The 20,556-nt window shown below is 37.3% G+C and overlaps 1 pseudogene; it reads right to left on the bottom strand.

The window, feature by feature from the left end:
- LOC139888130 (ABC transporter C family member 3-like) overlaps nucleotides 1-20,556 on the bottom strand; it is a 145,639-nt pseudogene that overhangs the window by 24,959 nt on the left and 100,124 nt on the right.

The following is a 20,556-nucleotide window of genomic DNA, read 5'->3' as shown; positions in this document are numbered from 1 at the left end:
AGCTTGAAAGTAATTAGAATGATATAATCCTGGAATCTTTTTGGGAGCTCCATCTAAGATCTTAGGATCTTCAAAACCCAACCCCCACTTTTCACCATGAATCATTTTTGGTCTATTCATGAAAATCGTTTGTTTTGAAAGTTCCATATCCATGACAGCTTTGGATTGCTCTGTTCGATAGAGTTTTTCCTCATATCGAGCAAGTTGAGCTTTCATTAGAACAGACTCTTTTGACAATGAAGAGATTTCAGTGTCTTTTTCAATTATTGCGTTTTCCAAATGAATAATTTTCTTGTTTAGCTTTGAAAGTGTGGGTTCATGTTGGTTTTTTAAATCAGAAAGATCTTTTTCTAAGAATTGAACTTTTTCTGCAAGTCGTTCAGATTTTAAACGATAATCAGTTCGTTCGACTTTAATCAGATGAATGTCTTTTTAAGATCTTCCAACTCAGATTCCGAGGAGCTGAGTTGGACGGTCAACTTTTGCAATTCCGATTGTAATTTGGATGAAGATGGTTTGGTCTCAGAAAGTTTGATTTTGTCTTTTAAAACCTTGTTTTCAGATTTTAAGCCTTTGACTTCTTTTGACATTGAGACCAGATTCTTCATCAAGTCATTTTGCATTTTTATAAAATCAGGTGAGATTTCAGTTGATTGTACCTCATCATCGTCAGATGTTGAGTCAGAATTCTCCAATGCTTCCTTAGCTTTGATGAGCTTGGTCACCTTGCAAACATTTGCATGTTCCACCTTTGAGTCTGAATCATCAGTCCAGTTAAACCAAGTATCATCAACCGGTTTCAGCTCTCCCCCAGTTTCCACAATCTTAGCCATCAACATTTTCTTCTTGTAGTAAGCTGCATCCTTCTTCTTAGGCATTTTGCACTTACGAGAGTAATGACCAGCTTTGCCATAATTGAAACAGATTGAATCTTCCTTCTTGGAATCATCAGCACGTTGTTGTTTGGATTGATCAGCTTTCTTGTAGTACGAGGAAGATGATGAGTGTTTGCGTTGATTGCTTGATTTGCCTTTAAACTTGTGTTTGTTCAAGGCGTTTGTGAACATGGCTGCCATCTTGACTAATTCAAGGTGTGAATCATCAACATCAGAAAGATTCAACTCTTCAGAATCAGTTGATTCTTCAACAAGCACTTTCTTGGACAAGCTTTTGGAAAATGATTTGCTCTTCTTTTTGGCAATTAGAGCAAGAGGATCACTTGGAGATGACTCTTTCCTTCCTTCTTGAAGTTTAGACACCTCAGGATGGTAATGCATAAGAACTCCAACAAGCTCATGAATAGTCAACTTGTCAATCTCTTTAGTAGATCGAATAATGGTTCCATAAGGAAGCCAATCAGCATTGAGCTTTTTGAGGAATTTCATGTTGACTTCAGCATGTACTTTTACAATCTTACACCTTTTCAACTCATTGAGAACACCATTGAAACGACGGTAGATATCCTTGAGTAGCTCTTCTGGTTCCTGCTTGAAATCTTCATACAATTCCAGAGCCTTATTCAATTTAGTAACGTCTGACATGTCATAACCTTCTTGTTGTCGTTTGATCTCATCCCATATATCTTTTGCAGTAGTGTTGCTATAAACATTTTTAAATAGCTCATATGGGATAGCTTGCATGACAATATTCTTAGCCTCTATGTCACCCTGAGCTCTTTCACGTTTATCACCAGAAAGTTCATAGACTGGAATTGGCATACCAGTATCCGGATGAAAATCAACAACTGGACCATCTCTCAGAGAAGCCCAAATATGTTTAGCTTTCTCACCCTTATAGTCTATGTACTGAGTAATACGATGAAGCCACTGAGTGTACTTGCCATCAAACAACACTGGAGGTCGGGAATCTGATCCAATGATAAGAGTATCTTGAGTACACATCTTAAATTGAGGTAGATTCGGTATAGATTCGGTATTACACACATTCTATGATCAGGGTTCAGTATAAAATCTAACAAGAATGTCAGATTCGGTAAAAATTCGGTACAGTAGCAGATTCGGTAAGTGGTTCTGTACTGTAGCAGATTCGGTAACAATTCGGTATACTAGATTCTGTATCAGAAACTGATAAGAATCACAAGTAACACACCCAAATTCAGTATGGATTCGGTAACCACACAACTTGAAGCCTCAGAATACTTAAAACCAATGGATTAAGTGATACAGAAAATCAGATTCTGTATCTGACTCGGTAGTCAGATTCTGTGTGAATTTGAAGTTCAAACTCAATTCAATCCCTTTGAATTAGATTCTGTAACCTTGCTGCACAAGGAAACAAGCTAGTATCACACAAAATATCAAAGATACCGAATGTATAGAATACCGAATGTCAACTGTAGCAGTTGACAATACCGAGTCTAAGTCTAAAACTTAGAAATATAACAGAATCCTTTCTCAAACCACACCAATTAGCTGCATATGATCAAACCGAATGTGATAGAATCACAAACACACCACAATATGCAACACTTAAGATGAATTTCCAGTAATGAAGCAGATTCGGTATGACAGTTACGATACCGAATGTTGATCAAATCTTCAAAACTTGAAGAATTGAAGAAATTGAACCGACAGAAATGTGATTTAACACCTCACGAACACAACTGAATCTTTAAATCTTCACAAAACACCAGAATCAAGCTTGAATTAAGCAATACCGAGAGTTTTAGCCACAAACTCTAAAAATCAACTTGATTCTCCATAATTGAAGTTAAAAAGCTGTAATGATGATCGAAATTCTTTCTAATCGACCTAATACACCTTCGCTGAACTTATCACAAGAATCTAAACGTCACATTATCAAATTCAATAATACCGAATCTGATTCAATATACCGAGAGTGTTCAGATTCTGTAAACTACAATCTCTGGATTGATATAGTGATGTAGAATCACTTCCTGGTTGCTCTGATAACAAATGATAGGTCAGATCATGTTGAGATTGAGAGAAATGATAAGATAGAATGAGATTTGGTCTGTAAGAAGGAGACTCGGTACTAGAGAGAATCGGTACAAATTAAATTCCACAGCTTCTAGAACTCGGTTACAATACCATGGCTATCTAATTAGGACTACATAGGTTCCTTATATAGCCCTCTTCTAATGAACCTTCATTTAAGCTTAATTCACATTAACACTATACAACTTCGGGGTCCTAACATCTTAAATTTTAAAATAAAGCAGTATGTAAGAAGAAATAGAAACTTACTTGGATCAATAGTTCCCTCTGGGACAGTAATCAAGAAAATAAAAAATGCAGCAAACATAAAACAAGACAACATATCCAAACGCAGGCTTAACCATTCGATACCAGCAGCAGCATGAAACTTTGGCCTTGAATAATCGTCGTTTAGAACCACGCAGACTTGCCTGAGTGGCCACCGAGTTGCCCAATAAAGCACACCACCCGGGTTCAATTCCTGGGTAAGCCAGATTGTTCAAAAAGGGAGTGTGACTAGAGGGTGCGCATAATGCACAATTCACCCGGTACCAGGTCTCGCGCTCGGGGGGCTTGATTACCCGAGGTTTTACCTTCTATGGGGGAGCCAATGTGCTCGTTCATAGGAGGGTTTCCTCGCTTACCCAAAAAGAATAATCGTTGTTTAGTTTTAGATTTATGTCCTGGAACCTACTTTGTTGATCAAAGCTTCTAATGGTTGTTGATCCTGATATTGTTTTTGCAAAATTCTGTATCACTGGACCTTCACAAATTCCAACTAGGCATACCATTTCTCGAGCTGAAGGCAAGTAACGTTGGTGTAACCAGATGCATAATCCCGCAACTGGAATAAATATATTGATCAGTGGCCAAGAACATTGTAACATAACTGCCATGATGCCAATCAGTTTGTAACACCCTAATATCTATTGTATATAAGTGTAAATATAGTACATAAAGCGTGGGAATAATTCTAGAATTAAAATAGAAGTCGGATTTTGATCAGGCCTAAGTGCGCTCAGCGCACACTTAGGGGTGCGCGCGGCGCACTCCTACTGTAGCCGGGTTCTGCCTTTTAAATTAGATATTTTGGAAGGGCATTGTGGTAATTTCACTTGGGGACGAGTTAAGATCACAGATCAGTGGGTTGGGAGTCATAACTCCACTTTCAACCACCATTTTCTTTCTACTTTAATTGTAGTGAGAGAAACCCAAATTTGAGTGAGAGAAAGCTCAAGTAAAGGAAGAAGGAGCTAGTTTCGAGTCTTAGCGTGAGTTATCAAGTTGTTCATCTCCTCTCTAGCTACGTTTTGGTTGTGGTGGTAAGTTCTAATTTTGATTTCCCTAATTTAATTTGTTTAAGGGTTAGAACTTGGGTTAGTGTTGAACATAAAAACTATTGTTGGTGATTTTGGGGGTTTTGGGTAAGATTGAGTCAAGAGGACTCAAGAATGACTAACCTAGAGTTTCAAAGTAATAATTGGTATTATTGAGTCTAAAATGGTTAGTTATTCACTAGCTCACTTGTGTTGTTAGTAAAAATGGGTTCTAGAGTTTATGGTTGACTTGAAATGGGTCAAATGGGTGGGTTTGACCTAGCGGGTTAAATTGAGTATGAAAAAACCCTAGTTATGTGTTGATGGAAGTCTTAGAACCTTAATCACTAGCTTTTAGTGATTAGTTGGGAGACTTGACCTTTAATGTGTGAATCTAGTGCAAATGGGTCATAAATGAACTAGTGAGGTTAGTTGGTAGGTAGTCTAACTTATTATGTGAATTAATTATGTTAGGTGACTCGCTTTGAAGGTTACAAGTTATTGTTGGAAATCTCGCCAAGTCGACAAGGTGAGTGGAATGATTATACATGTGTGTATATAATGTATTTACTTGTACGAGATTCGATGTGGGTTTTAAGTTTGGGCGATCGATACCACATCGGGTTAATATATGATATGGGCTTTAAGTTCGGGAGATCGATACCATATCATTATGTGTGGGCGTAAAGTGTGGGTTTTAAGTTCGGGCGATCGATACCACATTTTGCGTGACGGGTGGGTTTAAAGTTCGGGCGATCGATACCACTCCGAGGTTAGTGTTATAATTCGTTGTATGCTAACGGTTGTTGGGAACACCGATGGGAAATTCGAAGTACCAATCCTTTGTAATATTGGTTAACCATGGTTATGTGTTTGTAGCGTGGCACTTTATATTATTCGAGTTATATATGCTATTTGTTCGTGCTAGCTTGTGATCTTGGTGATTTAGCATTATACCTTGCGTTGGTATGTCATTTAAATTGCTAGCGTGTATGAGGTAATTGTGTATGTGATTGCAAGTAAGTAGGTTATATATGTATGTGTATAATTATTGCATTCACTAAGCGTTAGCTTACCCTCTCGTTGTTTACCTTTTTAGGATCCGGCATGGATAAGGGCAAAGGTATTCGCTTGGATTAGTGGCTCTCGGGGGTTTTAGCTTTATGGAAGTTCGACCAAGATTTGGGTAGTTTAACCCCAAACACCATGCTCTAGTGACGTTTGGCAATTAAACTTTTTGTGGTCGAAACTCGTATTTCGTACTTAATGGTATTTTGGACGTATGTGGGCCCCGCAATGTAAAACTCGTTTTATCATTGATTCGTGCTTATTTTACTTATACTATTATGTTGTGAAAAGCATTTCGTCTAAAAATGATGGGAAGTGTTAGATCTTTTTACGAAAACGGAACAATTTGGACAGCGGGCTGCCAGGCCCTATGCGCGCCGCGCACAGGTAGGGGTGCGCACCGCGCACCCAGCCTGGGCAGGCCTGCTTCAATTTTTTTTTTTTTATTTCGCAGTTTTGGTTGGTTGACGGGTTGGGTTGTTACACAGTTGAATGATGGCGAAAACAAACAATCCAACTTCATATGGAACTTGCAAGTCCACTGCACTTTGGTCTGTAGATGCCTGCAATTATAATAAAACCTACATTATTATCTTAATAGCAGCAGGCTACACCCAGAGGGTTAGCTACATCACAACAATACGACAATTTATATATATATAACAATAATACGACAAACATCGATGTTCACAACATCCAAATGTATTCAAGATCTCAAGGCTAGCCCCACGAATGGTATCGTCAACATCGAACTTAAATCCCATCCATCCCAATAAATGTGGTATCGTCAAAATCGAACTTATAACCCACGTATGAGGTATCGTCAACATCGAACTTAAAACCCTCATCGAATGAATTAATGTGGTATCGTCAACATCGAACTTAAAACCCACATATGAGGTATCGTCAACTTTGAACTTAAAACCCTCATTGAATGAATTAATGTGGTATCGTCAACATCGACCTTAAAACCCACATATGAGGTATCTTCAACATCGAACTTAAAACCCTCATCGAATGAATTAATGTGGTATCGTCAACATCGAACTTAAAACCCACATATGAGGTATCGTCAACATCGAACTTAAAACCCTCATCGAATGAATTAATGTGGTATCGTCAACATCGAACTTAAAACCCACATATGAGGTATCGTCAACATCGAACTTAAAACCCTCATCGAATGAATTAATGTGGTATCATTAACATCGAACTTAAAACCCACATATGAGGTATCGGCAACATCGAACTTTAAGCCCTCATCGAATGTCACTACAATAGTGGTATGGCTTCGTCAACATCGAACTTTAAATCCATACATGAGGTATCGTCAACATCGAACTTTAAGCCCTCATCAACACAACAAAATACTCTAGGGTATGGTATCGTCAACATTGAACTTTAACCCATACCCCACAAATAAATAACTCATATACATACGTATATAATTATTCCACTCACAAGCCCATGTGATAATGTACATACGAAGTGTGCACCTCGCCAAAGGCGGTCAACCAAAATGCACAACCGTGCCAATTGGACATGTACACAAGTCCATCAAATCCACCTATATGTGAAGTGAGCTCTATAACCGAGAACCACTTCACCCGACCCGCACCCATCCTACACATACATATGCATATAGAATATTAACACTCACCTTGTCGGCTTGATGAATGTCACCGAATAATCCGCAACACACCAATGGAAAGTACCTATTCCATTAATCACATAACAAACAACACAATTAGGGTGGATTTACAAATCAACCCAAATTGACAACTAGTGCAATTTCGACCCAATTGCACTTCCAAGCTCAAACCGCGCCCAAAGTAGCCAATAATTACTAACACAAGTGAGAATGGTCCTAATACGCCAATTAAACCCAATCGTAAGTGTTAAACACCAAACTTTCCCGAATTGACACATAAACCCTAATTTTGACCCATTTCAAAATTAGTTAACCAAACACACCCAAAAGTGTTCCAACACTTCCATAATCACTAAACCTAGTGATTAAACTCAAGATCAAAGCCTAATCAAGGCCAAGTCGTCAACCAACCCAAAACCCGCCAAGTGACAAGAATAACTAGTCACCATAAACCCATTTCATCATCTAAGAGGGTTTCACAACAAACTAGCTCAAAACCCTAACTTGAATAACAAATCTAACAAATGAAATTCAGAGTTTGAGCTTACCAATACTACCACAACGTAGCTAAGAGCGAGATGAACAACTTTAGAACCCGAGCTTCGGTGAGAATCCGACTCTTTCTTCTCCAAATCAAGCTCTCTCTCTCTAAACCCTTACTCTCTCACTAGCTATGGATGAGAGTGTTTGTGAGGATGAAATGTGATCCACAAATGACCAATGGATCAGTTTTGAGGGATCCAAACCGACACCCAAGTGAAATTACCCATTTCCCCTTTTTAAAATCTAAAATATCACAGCTGGCCCGACAGGACAACTGGACGGCGTCCCAAATATTGGACGGCGTCCAGCTCTTCTTTGCTGGATGACGTCCCGAATCCTGGACGGCGTCCCGATCAACTGAAATGGAAACAGGGTCTTACAACTCTCCCCCACTTAGACATGATCGCGTCCTCGCGATCTGCGCCACTTAACCGAACGAACCACACTCAACGGTCCTCAAACATGAGTCCCAATCCAACTTTCCTAGACAATTTCCAATGAATCACTTTTAACAACAAAATCGTCACCCGCGATTTATCAAATCCACAAATCCGAGCACTAAAACTTTGCTCAATCCCTCACATCGGGAAAAACTCAACCAAATCCCGAACCGAGACATCAACCCTTTAGCGTACCTTTACTAAGTACAAAGCTAAAATAACCAAGTCCCACTCTAAGGTCAACCGTCTAAACCGACGAAGACCGAAATAAAAACGAATCCTTACGGATAACACTTACCACTCAACATCCCTTGTAGTGCGCAACACTACCAATACGCAACTACCGTAACATCATAAACAAACGGCTAAAACCGTTAGCGCCCCAAAGGACTATGGCAACGCAAATCCCAAGGTGTACAGAATCGACTATCGTCACACCCGTAACATAATGTGAACGAAACACGGCTATCGCATCACTAGTCATACAACACGGTCCTCACGACCCCACCATTGGCGTATAACACAACCAATAGTTCACGTCCCAAATCACAACACAAGGAATGGTACTCTCATTTCCCACCGGTACTTGCATTTCCCGATAATGTTATACCATGCCGATATAACACTACTCCCATCACACACGCTCTTTTGGCCTCCATCATGACGAGTAGTGTAACATCGTGCACTGCTACACCATAGTGCATCCTAACGGAATACACTAACCATCAACACACGCTCTTTTGGCCTCGATCAACGAGTAGTGTAACATCACGCACTGCTACACTATAGTGAATCCTAACGGATACCACTAACCATCAACACACGCTCTTTTGGCCTCGATCAACGAGTAGTGTAACATCACGCACTGCTACACTATAGTGAATTCGAACGGATACCACTAACCATCAACACACGCTCTTTTGGCCTCGATCAACGAGTAGTGTAACATCACGCACTGCTACACTATAGTGAGTCCTAACGGATACCACTAACCATCACCATACGTACGCATACACAACGCCAACATAATCGAGCAAGAACCACCTATATCGCACATAGGCACAAACTATAATTCTCTAGAAGAGAATCCGTCACGCATATCCCTTAGCCGAGGGATTTCACCTTGCTCGACAAACACGTCCATTAACTCCCAACGAGATTACAACATTATCACCACGGTGATAATTTACATCCAAAACCATAAGTACAATTTAACCTAAATTGTACTCTACCACAATCGACCAAATCTAGGTCCCGTTTCAAGTTCCGGATCTACCAAAAGCATTATCCGAAATCTCACACTAAAACTTCCTCGTGCGGGAGTGTAACTCCCCCACTTGGAACTACGTTCCATACCCACAACTCGTACAACCGTACAATGCTACCAAATGTAGACGTTACCAACAATTGGGTTCACACGACCCATCACCATATCTTGCTCCAACCTTGAGCATACTAAGGATCTTAACCTATCCTTAAACACTTCGAACGAAAAGTGTACCACAAATTACACAAACTTTAATCCCGCAATCATCCAGTTGCTATAGCTTGTCAACTTCCACCTAGTCACTCGTGTACCTAAGGGTTTCACTTCGGTACCCCAAGTACAATGTAACCGCGACACAATCGGAGTCGAACACCACGCTAGTAGGTATAAAAGAGGCACCTAATGTCGCGTCACGTAGACTCCTTTACCAACATACATCGAGATCAAACACTCGATCTCAAGGGTTCCAATCCCACTCATCGAACCTCATGGTTCATCAACTTCAACACAAAAGCGAACTCGCGCTTAACAATCGAACACCAAAACCCATTTCCATGGCTTGGTAGAAACATTTCCCAAATACTAAGGAATGCTTGGTTGCACCAAGTCTTACGCCCTTCGCCCGACAATCAAATGTCACCATAGGGTACTTCCATTAGGAACGTCACCCATAACAACAATATGTTCAACAGAAGGCATTTAACAATTCAACCTCAAACGGCACTTAGTAAATAATCAAAGGGCATATTTATTAAAACGAAATGTACCTTAATGTCTCCTTGCCGCACCCGTCCCCTCTAACTTGGGACATTCCAACTTACGATGTCCTTCCTCTTGGCAATTGAAGCACACCATACCATCACCCTTTGGTACCGAACATTCCTAAGACTTGTGACCCCTCATGCCATAATTGTAACATCTAGACGCACTAAAATCCGGTATTCCCGTCCGCGTACTACCCGTACTCACACTCGGAAACTTAGTCCCTTTACTCAGAGCACCATACGAAACAACCCTTCTCTCACTTGAAGGTTCACCCTTCTTTGATCGCGAATACGACTCGAAACCTCTAGCCAAGTCGAATAATTCCGCAAACGATTTTGCTTGACCCCGGCTAATTTTACTCTTCAAGTCGTCATTCAAGGTCCGATAGAAATCCTCCATCAACAACCGATCATTCCCCAAATACTCTGGGCAAAAACGAGCCTTTGCCATAAAGGTCGTCTTGAGAGTATTCAAATCCATAGAACCCTGTTGCAAATTTCGCAACTCATTACGTATTTCTGACAAATCGGCTGAAGTTCGAAACTCCTCGAAGAATTTTTTTCTTAAACTCGTCCCACGATAACGCCATAAACGGTTCACCATCGACAAGATCAATCTTACCATCTAACCAATCCTTTGCCCTACCCCGCAACAAACTAGTAGCGAGTCTTGTCCTCTTCTCAGGAGGGCATTCAATAGTACGAAAACACCCTTCCACATCCGAGATCCAAGTTGTGCTTATCAAAGGATCCAGTTTTCTGTCGTACATCGGGGGTTTAGTCCTCATGAAGCTCTTAAGACAATGCTCCATTTAACCACAACTCCGAATTTCGGAATACTTCCTATCCATTTCTTCTCGAAATGCACTCATTTGCTCCGCAACGGCGGCCGCAACTCTAGCGTTAAACTCAGCGTCGTTCGTCTCGATCCCATTTCCCATCGCCATTCTAAGGAATGCAAAGCGATTAGATCACGAACGTATAAAACTACACATACAACACCGCCCCATCTTGCTAAACACTCGTCGTACATCACTTGCTAGACACGATTTGCACCCGTAATAAAGTTTGCAAGTCCTTATTACGCACACACACCGTATCAACTCGTTAGTACAACGACCGCCTTGCTCGATGATATAAACAAACACAAACAAAATTCTACGTGATATAAACACACGCGAGAATTATTATCACAACACACTAATACATTAATAATATCCACATTACTAATATAAACGTTAGTCCACCTACAATCAAGGCACTAACTATAACCCATTCCGACCCTACTCCTACAAGTCCCGTGAAAAATTAAGCACACACAAAAGTCTAAGTCTAGGCACCTATCTCAAGTCACCTAAATTCCTTAGACCATGCTTTGATACCACTTGTAACGACCCAACCCGTTATCCTTCCAAAAACGTGCCATAATTTTTTTTTCTGGAACAGCACATTTGGACGGCGTCCAGATTTCTGGACGGCGTCCAGCTCTGAAGGACTGGATGACGTCCAAGCCCTTTGGACGGCATCCCAATGGCCTGCCAGATTCTGATTTGCTTAAAGATTACACACGGGCAAAAAAACACGCTTCCCGACACTTTTAAACCAAACACTTTCACAATATGTTAATATTAATTAAACTAAGAGTTTTCCATAGTAAAAAATGAGTTTTACGACACCGAGCCCACAACGACCCAAAATACCACAAGTGACCATTTCGACCCATTAGTTTATACAAAACATAGACCGAGCATGGGATTAGGGATACGCTACCCAATCCTAATCAAATCCAAAAGCAAGTCTTCTAAAGCAAACTACGCAAGTTCACTAGTTCCCACGCTTAACCGAGCCACCGCATCCATGCAATCTATAAAAAAAGTAAACAACGAGAGGGTAAGCTAACGCTTAGTGAGTGAGAATATACTACATACATATATATGCATAAAATGGACACGCCACACAAATATTGAATAACGCATACCGGAGCATCCAAGCATAAGGGAAAGCTAATCTAAGCATACCGTACGATCACTAAGCAACAAGCTAACAATGTCAACAATAAGGTAAGTTCACCAACGACGATGTGAACAACGCCATTAAGCTACACCCAGAGGGTTAGCTACATCACAACAATACGACAATTTATATATATATATATATATATATATATATATATATATATATATATATATATATATATATATATATATATATATATATATAACAATAATACGACAAACATCGATGTTCACAACATCCAAATGTATTCAAGATCTCAAGGCTAGCCCCACGAATGGTATCGTTAACATCGAACTTAAATCCCATCCATCCCAATAAATGTGGTATCGTCAACATCGAAATTAATGTGGTATCGTCAACATCGAACTTAAAACCCACATATGAGGTATCGTCAACATCGAACTTAAAACCCTCATCGAATGAATTAATGTGGTATCGTCAACATCGAACTTAAAACCCACGTATGAGGTATCGTCAACATCGAACTTAAAACCCTCATCGAATGAATTAATGTGGTATCGTCAACATCGAACTTAAAACCCACATATGAGGTATCGTCAACATCGAACTTAAAACCCTCATCGAATGAATTAATGTGGTATCGTCAACATCGAACTTAAAACCCACATATGAGGTATCGTCAACATCGAACTTAAAACCCTCATCGAATGAATTAATGTGGTATCGTCAACATCGAACTTAAAACCCACATATGAGGTATCGTCAACATCGAACTTAAAACCCTCATCGAATGAATTAATGTGGTATCGTCAACATCGAACTTAAAACCCACATATGAGGTATCGTCAACATCGAACTTAAAACCCTCTTCGAATAAATTAATGTGGTATCGTTAACATCGAACTTAAAACCTACATATGAGGTATCGTCAACATCGAACTTTAAGCCCTCATCGAATGTCACTACAATAGTGGTATGGCTTCGTCAACATCGAACTTGAAATCCATACATGAGGTATCGTCAACATTTAACTTTAAGCCCTCATCAACACAACAAAATACTCTAGGGTATGGTATCGTCAACATTGAACTTTAACCCATACCCTACAAATAAATAACTCATATACATACGTATATAATTATTCCACTCACAAGCCCATGTGATAATGTACACACGAAGTGTGCACCTCGCCAAAGGCGGTCAACCAAAACGCACAACCGTGCCAATTGGACATGTACACAAGTCCATCAAATCCACCTATATGTGAAGTGAGCTCTATAACCGAGAACCACTTCACCCGACCCGCACCCATCCTACACATACATATGCATATAGGATATTAACACTCACTTTGTCGCCTTGATGAATGTCACGAAATAATCCGCAACACACCAATGGAAAGTACCTATTCCATTAATCACATAACAAACAACACAATTAGGGTGGATTTACAAATCAACCCAAATTGACAACTAGTGCAATTTCGACCCAATTGCACTTCCAAGCTCAAACCGCGCCCAAACTTGCCAATAATCACTAACACAAGTGAGAATGGTCCTAATACGCCAATTAAACCCAATCGTAAGTGTTAAACACCAAACTTGCCCGAATTGACACATAAACCCTAATTTTGACCCATTTCAAAATTAGTTAACCAAACACACCCAAAAGTGTTCCAACACTTCCATAATCACTAAACCTAGTGATAAAACTCAAGATCAAAGCCTAATTAAGGCCAAGTCGTCAGCCAACCCAAAACCCGCCAAGTGACAAGAATAACTAGTCACCATAAACCCATTTCATCTTCTAAGAGGGTTTCACAACAAACTAGCTCAAAACCCTAACTTGAATAACAAATCTAACAAATGAAATTCGGAGTTTTAGCTTACCAATACTACCACAATGTAGCTAGGAGCGAGATGAACAACTTTAGAACCCGAGCTTCGGTGAGAATCTGACTCCTTCTTCTCCAAATCCAGCTCTCTCTCTTTAAACCCTTACTCTCTCACTAGATATGGATGAGAGTGTTTGTGAGGATGAAATGTGATCCACAAATGACCAATGGATCAGTTTTGAGGGCTCTAAACCAACACCTAAGTGAAATTACCCATTTGCCCCTTTTTAAAATCTAAAATATCATAGCTGGCCCGACAGGCCAACTGGACGGCATCCCAAATATTGGACGGCGTCCAGCTCTTCTTTGCTGGACGGTGTCCCGAATCCTGAACGGTGTCCCGATCAATTGAAATGGAAACAGGTTCTTACATAAATTTTTATACAAAAGTGCTAATTCGATACTTACTTGCACAAGGACTAACAAAAAATCATGCATATGCCAACCATAATTACCTATTCCATCGGCATCGACCGACATTAGGTTAATGATCTCACCACTTGACTTCCCTATCTTTGACTGACCAGAAATAGTTAAATCCTTTTGGTAAATTACAACAACAATGGCGGACTGGGCCCTTATACCAGCCTGTTGTAGCTTAAACCACCAATGTCTTTGTGTGAAACATATCTTCGAAACAAAAAATGCAGCCACCAACACAAAACCTTGGTTTTCATAATCTTGGTGACCATTTAGGTATCGAACGAATGAGTCTATGAGGTAAGGACCGACAAAATTAGACAATGAATATGCTAAAGCTAGTAATCCTATAATAACAACTTCTTTTCGCACGATGTAGAATAAGGCTTTCTAAGACTAAAAGTAGTAATTTTATCATTCTCATCACTTAAAGACTCTAACTTGTTTAACATTATAGGAAATACATTTCTCACGCTATTTATATCTGCGAGTTAAGGGACGTCTTCAAGATCCAACGGTTTATTGTAGCCTTTTTCAATTATAGAATTCATCCAAGAAAATTTCAACAAGCTAAAGAAACTTGCACTATCATAAGTTGATGCAATCTCACATTTAACTCTAGAGTTTAAAAGGGGGTTGATAATGCTAAAAACGAACATATATTTCATAGCATTATCCCTCAAGAAAGATAAACTTTTAGTTGCAATTGTTCTATTTACAAGTGATATTCGTTTAAATAATAAAAGATGAAGACAAAAGACAGATTCGACGATTTGAAGACGCAAATGACCAAAAAGCTAAAAAGTACAAAGTACGATCAAAGTGATTCAAATTATTGATGAGAAACGTCTAAAAGTTACAAGAGTACGAGCCGCAAAACACAAAGTACAAGATATTAAATTGTACGCAAGGACGTTCGAAAATTCGGAACCGAGACATAAACCGAGAAGAAACGCGCGATGCAACGGAGCTAAAATTACAAGTCAACGGAGTACAAGAATATAATATAATATATATATAATTATATATAATATATATTATATTATATATATATTAAATAATCAAAGCCGCCTACGTTTTTGGATCCAATATGAGCTGTCACAGCTGGCCATGCCATCGCATGGCCAGGAAGAAGGTTTTTCATGCGATCGCATGGGAGCAAAGGTCTGGCCACATCTATAAATTGGAACGAGTTCTGGCCGAATTTTACACATCTTTTTCTATCCTCTCTATCTCTCACGATATATATATATATATATATATATATATATATATATATATATATATATATATATATATATATATATATATATATATATATATATATATATATATATATATATATATATATAATAAGGGTATGTATATAATTTATAATTTTAATTTAAGATTAATAATAATAAGGGTATGTTAGCGAATGTTGTAAGTGTGTAAGTCGAAATTCTGTCCATGTAACGCTACGCTATTATTAATCATTGTAAGTTATGTTCAACCTTTTTAAATTAATGTCTCGTAGCTAAGTTATTATTATGCTTATTTAAGCCGAAGTAATCGTGATGTTGGGCTAAAATATTAAAGACTGGGTAATTGGGCTTTGTACCATAATTGGGGTTTGAACAAAAGAACGACACTTGTGGAAATTAAACTATGGGCTATTAATGGGCTTTATATTTGTTTAATTTAATAATAGTTCGTTAATTTAATATAAAGATTTACAATTGGACGTAATTATAAATAACCATATACACTCGATCGGACACGATGAGCGGGATATTTATAAGTACTAATAATCGTTCATTTAACTGGACACGGGAATGGATTAATAGTCAATAGACTCATTAAAACAGGGGTGAATTATGTACAAGGACACTTGGCGTAATTGTTAACAAAGTATTAAAACCTTGTTATAGTTTAAGTCCCCAATTAGTTGGAATATTTGACTTCGGATATAAGGATAGTTTGACGAGGACACTCGCACTTTATATTTATGACTGATGGACTGTTATGGATAAAAACCAGATGGACATATCGAATAATCCAGGATAAAGGACAATTAACCCATGGTAATAAATTAAAATCAACACGTCAAACATCATGATTATGGAAGTTTAAATAAGCATAATTCCTTTATTTTATATCTCATCGCACTTTTATTTACTGTCATTTTATTTATCGTACTTTTCAATTATCGTACTTTTTAATTATCGCAATTTTAATTATTGCCATTTACTCTACGCTTTAAATTAAGTTATTTTTATTTTTAATATTTTACATTAGGTTTTAACTGTGACTAAAGTTTTAAAATCGACAAACCAGTCATTAAACGGTAAAAAAATCCCCTTTTATAATAATAATATTACTTATATATATATATATATATATATATATATATATATATATATATATATATATATTTATACAAATATAGTTTTAAAAATATAGCGTTAAACTTGGTTAGTTCCCTGTGGACGAACCGGACTTACTAAAAACTACACTACTGTACGATTAGGTACACTGCCTATAAGTGTTGTAGCAAGGTTTAGGTATATCCACTCTATAAATAAATAAATAACTTGTGTAAAAATGTATCGTATTTAATAGTATTTCATAGTAAAAATTTAACTATTTACTACACCTCCCACACATCAAGTATTTTTGGCGCCGCTGCCGGGGAAAAACAACGCCGAAAGCGAAACGCTATATAAAAAAAGATTTTTAATTTATTTTTATAAAAATACGTTTTAAATATTAAAAATACAAAAATATAAAAAGAAAAACAAAATATATATATATTTTTAAGAGTTTGTTTAAAATATATAAAATTATAAAGTATTTCTATTTTATTTAAGTATAAGTTTTTATTTATTAAAAACAGTAAAAAGTAAAACGTAAAAAGAAAAAAAATAAAAAACAAACAGAAACTGAGCCTGCATTTTTTCCGACCTGCATTGAATTTGAATCTACAGCCCATGCGATCGCATGGCTGGAGTGTAGAAAACTCATGCGACCGCATGAGCCTTTCTGACACGTCTGATCCTTCAGCTGGTACGGATTAGGCTTGTTTTAATTATTATTATTATTATTATTTAATTAGATTAGGGTTTTATTTAAATATTAATTAGTTTTAGTTTTATTTAATTTGTATTTTTAAGTTATAATTAGTTTTATTAAATATATAAACTTAATACTTTTATAAAATAATAAAATAATAATATTTTTATAAAATTGTAATATTATCATTTTTTATTTCTTTTTATAAATTGTATATTTTAATCGTTTAATTCGTAATTTGTAATTTATCGTTCGTAATTATTTTAAATTGTAGTAATTTGCCGTAGTTATTTTTATTTCTAGATTTTTAGGCTTTGCCGTAAAATCCCTTAAGTGCTTTTTCTTTAGATTAAGATTTAGGTGCTTTAGAATTTTGCGACGCCGTTTTAAGATTTTAGTACTTTTTAAGTTATTGTCGTTTTGGATATAGAATTCCTTTTAAGCTTTAATACATTTAGACGTAAGTTTTAAATTTTAGTTTTTAGACTATTAAGTTTCGACGTTGCATTTTATTTTTTTTCGACGCTTATTTTTCGACCTTTTATTTTTTCAACGTTTTTCGAAGCGCTCTTTTTCTTTTCTCTTTTCGACGCTCTAGTTTTTAGGACTTAGAATTTTCTTTACTTCTTCTCTAATAATTCAAAACGAAAAATTATTTTAAGTGGTTAAATTGATAGACATCCAAATTTTCTGCTTCGTAGTAATAGTTGGATTTGTTAGTGGCTGAGTTGTGAGCTTCCGATTTAAAGGGTTCTGGCTCCCTGCTACATCTTTTGGATATTCGAAACAAGGGCAAAAGCAGAAAAGTCTATTAATTTGATAACTATAAATAATTTTTTATTTTTTTATAACTAATAGGATATTCTGTGAATGCACCGAGCAAACGTTCACCACCTTTCATACGTTCACCACCTGTAACTTGATCAAGAAATCTAGCCAATATTGTCGCCGTTGATTTTTCTTTAGAATCGTCATCTAGTCGACCAAGTACTCCAATTCAAATTTCCGATAATCCATTTTTTGAACCCGACCTCACAATTGAGAATCCGGAGGATATTCAGGGACAATTCAAAGATCCTGAACCACTAATCATTCCTCCTGAACCACAAATCACTCATCCAGATATTGTCGAGGAAGAAACCATTAAGTCAGAATCCCTTAGTGATTCAGATTCAACAAATTCAATAATGGAAAATTTGGAACCTCTAAGTATGAAAGACCGAATGAGAGCTAAATGCACTGGCCAAGGTCACACAATTACTCAACCAGACATTAATGCGCCAGATTATGAAATCAAAGGAAAAATCTTATACATGGTAACTAATCAATGCCAATTTAGTGGTGCGCCGAAGGAAGATCCAAACGAACATCTTCGTACCTTTAATAGGATCTGTACTTTATTTAAAATAAGAGAAGTTGAGGATGAACAGATCTATCTCATGTTATTTCCCTGGACTTTAAAGGGAGAAGCCAAAGATTGGTTAGAATCATTACCTGAAGGGGCGATTGATACATGGGATGTTTTAGTTGAAAAATTTCTTAAACAATTCTTTTCGGCATCTAAAGCCGTGAGACTTCAAGGAGAAATTGTTACGTTCACGCAAAAGCCAAATGAAACTCTATATGAGGCGTGGACAAGATTTGGAAAGTTTTTGAGAGGATGTTCGTAACATGGTTTAGACACTTATCAAATAGTACAAATATTCTACCAAGGATGCGACATTACTACACGAAAAGACATCGATATAGCAGCTGGTGGTTCCATTATGAAGAAAACTGCAACTGAAGCTTACAAAATTATTGATAACACTGATTCCCACTCACATGAGTGGCATCAAGAAAAAGATATCGTTAGATCATCTAAAGCAGCTAGAGCCAATTCTAGCCATGACTTTGATTCCATTTCTACAAAGATAGATGCTGTCGAGAGACGAATGGAAAAGATGACTAAAGATATTCACTCAATACGAATTAGTTGTGAGCAGTGTGGAGGACCATATTTGACAAAAGATTGTCTCAGTATTGAACAAACAATGGAACAAAGAGAGAATGTTTCATATATAAACCAAAGACCTGGAAATAATTATCAAAATAATTATCAACCGCCAAGACCAATCTACAATCAAAATCAGAATTATAACTGAAATTTTCCATACAACAACCAACAAGGTCCTAGCAATCAACAAGTATCCAATAATACTTACAATCAGCAAAGACCTATTTTTCCAAACAAACCTCTACAAACCGATGATAAAAAGCCAAATTTAGAAGATATGATGTCGAAGCTAGTTGAATCTCAAACTCAATTTTTCACACCACAGAAACAAACAAATGAACAAAATGCTCAAGTATTTAGAAATCAACAAGCTTCTATTCAAAATCTGGAACAAGAAGTGAGTAATCTAGCAAGGTTGATAGGTGAAAGAAAACCGGGAAGTCTACCTAGCGATACAAATGCTAACCCCCGGAATGAAATAGCTAAAGCCATTACCACAAGAAGTGGTATTACACTTAAACCACCTGAAATACCTGTAATTTTTGATGACTCTATTCCTACTCCACAAGAACCACAACCTAAGCAAGATAAGGAAACAGAACCGGTAGTTGAAAAGGTTAATGAAGATAACACAGTTAAGGCTAAACCTTATGTTAAACCATACCAACCACCACTTCCTTACCCAAGTAAAATGAGAAAAGAAAGACTTGAAGCCAAGCAATCCAAATTCTTGAATATGTTTAAACAAATAAATGTCAATCTTCCCCTCATTGATGTAATTTCAGGAATGCCAAGATATGCTAAATTTCTGAAAGATCTAATCACAAATAGAAAGAAAATGGAAGAACTTTCGACTGTTACTATGAATGCTAATTGTTCTGCAGTGCTGTTGAATAAGATACCAGAAAAATTATCAGATCCAGGAAGTTTCACAATTCCATGTTTTCTGGGTAGTCTTAGTTCAATAGAAGCATTAGCAGATTTAGGTGCTAGTATATATTTAATGCCGTATTCATTATACACTAAACTAGACCTCGGAGAATTAAAACCAACACGAATAAGCATACAACTAGCCGATCGATCAGTAAAATATCCTAGAGGGATAATGGAGAACATGCTAGTTAAAGTAGGTACTTTAGTATTTTCAGTAGATTTTGTTATTCTGGACATGGAAGAAGATTCTCGAGTTCCTCTCATATTAGGAAGACCATT

The sequence above is a fragment of the Rutidosis leptorrhynchoides genome, chromosome 2, assembly GCF_046630445.1.
Source record: "Rutidosis leptorrhynchoides isolate AG116_Rl617_1_P2 chromosome 2, CSIRO_AGI_Rlap_v1, whole genome shotgun sequence".
In the NCBI taxonomy this organism is placed as follows: Eukaryota; Viridiplantae; Streptophyta; class Magnoliopsida; order Asterales; family Asteraceae; genus Rutidosis; species Rutidosis leptorrhynchoides.
This window is presented reverse-complemented; position numbering and strand designations above follow the sequence as displayed.